We start from the raw sequence: 5,347 nt of genomic DNA on the forward strand, positions 1-5,347 counted from the left end.
GCTGTCATATATAATTTTTTTTAAAGTCAGGTCTTCAGAAAAAGACATTTCAATTCTCTAAATAACCAACTTTATGTAAGTGAGCAATTACTTATTGAGGTACCACGTTCTCAGCTTTGGGCAAGTGCTGCATGCAGCAAATATAGAAAAAGTATCTGAGTTGCTTCAACCAGACATTACTAATTATAAGTGAGAAAGAAGTTCAGATTGAATGGAGACAAAATGGAATGGAAGTCTTCAACTAGCTAGATGGCTGGGACATCAGACAGAGAAATATAAGTGCTCAGGCCACATCCTCCTGCCTGAACCCTGGATTCTAATTTGCCTAAAACCTCTTCATTAAGGGGCTTGTTCTATGTAACATTTTACAAACCATTAACAAAATATCCATCCCTGGGAGTTCTCTTTGAACATTAGCAGGTCTCCTGTGTTTATCCTGGTGAGTCTTTGTTGCATGACTCAATGGATTTCTGGGCTGTCTCTACCTCATGTCCCAGGAATTAGACACTTGCAAAGTTGGAATGGACAGAGACTGAAAATAACTATGGCATTGTTGACTTTCAGCAGGAATAAGCCACAGGCTAGAGTGATAACAATTGGCTTCTAAAGGACCTTTCAGAATTGAGAAGGGGGTTTTCCAATGGAGCAAACAACTATGAAGGTAAGTGGGTGTGAAGATTAGAAATAAGGGACAATAGGCAACACTTGAAAAGTTCAGAATTAGAAACCTAGGGCTGGGGTTGTGGCTCAGCAGTAAAGCGCTCGCCTCGCATGTGCGAGACCCTGGGTTCGATCCTCAGCACCACATAAAGATAAATGAATAAATAAGTGAAATAAAGGTGCCGTGTCTAACTACAACTAAAAAAAAACCTAAAAAAAATTTCAAAAAACCAAAAACAGACTAGGAAGGAGATTTAGTTCAGAAAAGAAGACACTAATGTGTGACATCATTAGGGTCTTCAAAAATACATGGAAGATGGTCTGGGGTTGTGGCTCAGTAGTAGAGCATTTACCAAGCATATGTGGTACTGGGTTGGATCCTTAGCATCATATAAAAATAAATAAATTGAATAAAGGTATTGGGTCCATCTACAACTAAAAATATTTTAAAAAGTATACGGAAGGTGATTTTATAGGACCTGAAGAGACCCACTATTTTACGTGGTGAGCAGAAGCAGGGAAGAGCAAAGCTACATCTGAAAGGTGCATCTTTATTTCTTCTTCATTTATTCAATAAGTAGACATTAAGTCCCTCTTTTGTACCATCTGGTTGTTAAATATTAAATTCTTTTCAACCTGCATGTGCATGCACTGTGCTAGCACTTAAAGTAGTAGAAAATTTGACAAGATGACATCTTTCTCTTTGAGGGCCATGTTGAGTGAGTCTCTGATGGAGCTCGTATAGTTGTTTTACTGAGGAGTTTTTGAAAATGGCATAATGAAGGTAAGCATGACCACAAGACCCACATATTCAAGTCATGTCCTATTTATCTGTTACTTTAAATTCAGATCCTCATCAAAGTTGAAACAGCTATGGTGTCGCTTCTGAGGAGGATGTGTATGGCATAATGGAAAATGGGAGCCAAATGGATTTGTGGGGACAAATGCTTTTTCACTAGCTTAAAAACAGTGGGGAAAAATGGAGTACATAAATTGGAGCTTAAGGTTTTAAAATGAGCAAGTTCTTTATTTCTTGTTTCCTCCTGAAGGTAGACATTCCAATTGTCTAGCGCACAACTCAGATTGAATTGTGAAATAAGTTTCTGTCAACTGGAGTCTGCTAAAAGTGGTCACATGTTCCAAATGGCTTTTTAAGTTTCAAACAACTACCCAGTCATGCAAAATTGGTCTTGCTCCCAGGAGTTCATGAGGAGCTGCCTGCTCAAAGCTCTGATCTTGACAAACTGTTATAATTTATAGACTTTTCAATTTAGGAGAATTTGCCTAGAGCAAAATAAATATACAAATAAATACAAATAAATTGGTTTTACTAAAATTTTGCATCCCCTAAGGCTAATCAATTCTCATTAACATGCAGCAAAATGACTAATTTAAAAAATATGCCAAGTGGGGGCTCTGAGAACAGTTCTGTTGTGGGACCCATTCTGTGTTAATTATCAGAAAGGGTCAAATCTCCCACCTTTGCTCTGGACACATTCCATCAAGATGTTTTCCTTTCTGAGTTCAGTATCACACCACTCTCCAATCACATTATTAACCTTTTTTGTTTGTTTGTTTCATATATAGCTGGAGTTTTTAATTTCCAGAATTCAAGATATCACTTCATGAATAACTTTCAGCTACCCTCCTGGAAGGATGAGAGAATCAAGTGTCGGTTGAGTGATTTTTATGGGACTACCGAGCATAGTCATGCAAAAACATATTGGTATTTAAAATTCTTATGTATGCATAATAAATATTAGAACACCATTGTGTTAAAATTAATGAGTCTGTATTTAAAACCTGGCAGTATTTAAAATTATCTGCGTGATGCCAATCTCAGTTAATCACATTAGAAGTATCTCTGATTACTTCTCATTAATTGCCACTTATAATCCAGGGAGGAAAAAAAGGTCTAGCGATTTTGAGGTAACAGGTTGCTTAATGGCTAACATCAACCTGGCGCTTAATATAATATTCATATTCGTGAACCAGTCGTTAGCAGTATGTGCTGAGAGGCATCTCTGGGTAGAGGTTGCTTCTAGGTCCTGGGGTGGGGGTATAATATGAGACTATCTCCACAGTTTACAATGGCAGAGCACCAACAAAGACTGAGAATCACAGCAAGATCTGGGTATGTACTCCTGTGCGTGGTGTGACTCACGTGGGTAAAGGTCAGGGATTCCATCAAATGATGCCACCTGGCCATTTTTCCATAAGGTGCATGAGCCAGAAAGATCATATCACCATTATATAAGACTCTAGACTTTTTCTTCTTCCTCTATTCATCTTCATATGTTTATGCTTTTTATTTATCATCTATCTCTGTATCTACCTACTTGAATTCATGTAAAGAAGAATTTTTATTTGATTTGTCCAGAGCTATCTTTCAAAAGGGGACAGTGCCTAAAGCATAGTGAGCTCTCAATAAATATTAGTTGATTGAATAAAATTAAAAAATTTCCATGTGGACAAATAGGACATTAGTTAAGGTGAGTTTTCTGGTTTACCTGAAGGACATGTCAAAATCAATAGGGATGTGTGATATGAATCTGTACTTTTAGACTTAACTTTCCCAGTCTAAAGGGCTTCTGGGTAAATTTCCTTGAAGGTCCAGAAAAGACAACCTCAGGTTTCAAACTGATAATAACAAGGGCTTGTGAAGGACAAATCTATTCTGAAAATAGAAAAAGAAAAGAAAAGAAAGAAAGAAAATAGAAGTTGGATGTTCTGGAGGATAACTTCAAATTTGTTGAAAAATAAAAATAATTGGTTACCAATACCAAGTAACCAGTCTGAATGAGTTTTTCTTGAATAAACTTTTTTTTTTTTGGACTGGTTTGTTGACTGTTTTTGTTAGAAAGGACAGGCCAAAAGAAGTTCCAATTGCTTCTTCTTAGAAAAAACAACCAAACCATTGCCACCTTTTGAAGTCAGCTGTCAGGAAAGGTCCTAACCTCAGATTATGGGATCATTTATAGAGAAACAGCTGCCTCCATGGAGGCCAGGTGACACAATTCTCCTACTGATTTATCTAGTCAACTTCTGAAGAGGTTCTTGCATCCTTGGGTGGGTTGAATGTTTTCCCTTGTGGTTCATGTTCTTGGTCACTTATTCCCCCACTGCAGTAGTGCTGGAGGTGGCATCTAGAAAGGGGTGATTCAGTCACCAGGACTCTGCCCTCATAAATGAATCAAAATCATCATCATGGGATCTGGCTTCTTAAAAAAGCATCTGTGGCCCCCTCTTGCCCTTCTGCCTTCCACCATGGGACGACGCAGCAAGAAGACCCTCAGCAGATGCCAGTGCCATGCTCTTAGAATCCCCAGTCTCCAGAATTGTCAGAAATAATTTGTTGTTTCAAAATTACCCACTCTGAAATATTTACAAAACAAATGAAAACAGATGAAGACCCTATAAAAACTCCTATTTCTTTTTTCTGGCACTGGGGATTGAACTCAGGGATGCTTGACCATTGAGCCACACCCCCAGCCCTATTTTGTATTTTATTTAGAGACAGTGTCTCACCGAGTTGCTTAGCACCTCACTTCTGCTGAGGCTGGCTTTAAACTTAATATCCTCCTGCTTCAGCCTCCTGAGTTGCTGGGATTACATGCATGCACCACTGCGCCCAACCTATTGTTTCATTCTAGAAAATGAAGCTGAGCTAATAATAGTAGTATAATTTTTTCCTACTGAAATACCTTTGAGACACCAGGATTTTACAGTAAAATACAGGCTCCTGTATTCCCAAACTACAGTACCCATGTGTACTTAATAGAACTGCTGTTAGCTGCAGTTCAAGGATTGCAGTTCAATCCATTGTGGAGACATCCGGGTTTCATCTAGGATTTCTCAGTACTTTGTGTTCTTTATTCATCAATTTGCCTTGATGCCTAGATTTCCAAATCAAAGGGAACGCAACTTAATTTCAACCTGAAGTAAATGGAAAATTGATGGGTGCTGCCCTGTTGGAAAATTGTAGCACAAAACAACATGTCTGATCCCGTGAAATAGAACCATTTGGAGAAAAATAAATTAACTCTATTTTAAACTCAAAGTCCTCATTTCTTCCACTTTCCCCTTCCATTCCCTTTTTAATGGTATTCTTAGACTCTTTAGCCCCACATCCCTTTTCTCTGCCTTTTCTTATCTCTGTGTCATTCTGCGTGCCATTAGTAAGCAATGACTGGGATATTTGGGTGTTGTCTCTCTCTCAGGGAGAGACCACGTGTCCTCCCAAAGTGCCCCAGTTCCTCACCCTCATCCTTCTGATGCTGACTCTTCACAGAAAGTCCTCTGGATGTCCCTGCACATCCCAGCCACGATACGTGGCAGTGGCAGCAGGGGTATGTTTTATTGATCACTGGGTTAAAAATCCATTCCTTAAGAAAAGGACTATGTGCGGAGACTTGGAAGGAGACAATTTCATTGAAAAATCAAGTCTTTGATCCCCAGTTCACTAAGTGACTTAGTCACCAAATTTACTTTTTTGACCCTGAAGTTTTGAGTTGAGAGCAGTTTGCTATACTTTTGAAGAAAGATTTCTTCTGAATATATTCTTCATTAATAAATTTATTCATAGGAAGAATGTAAGGATTCTGAATATTCAAGAATCTATTAACAAATAGATTCTTCATGAATGTATTTATAAGAAGAGTTAAGTTTTTAAGAGGAATACATTTGA

Source organism: Callospermophilus lateralis, chromosome 17 (genome assembly GCF_048772815.1).
Source record: "Callospermophilus lateralis isolate mCalLat2 chromosome 17, mCalLat2.hap1, whole genome shotgun sequence".
Classification (NCBI taxonomy): domain Eukaryota; kingdom Metazoa; phylum Chordata; class Mammalia; order Rodentia; family Sciuridae; genus Callospermophilus; species Callospermophilus lateralis.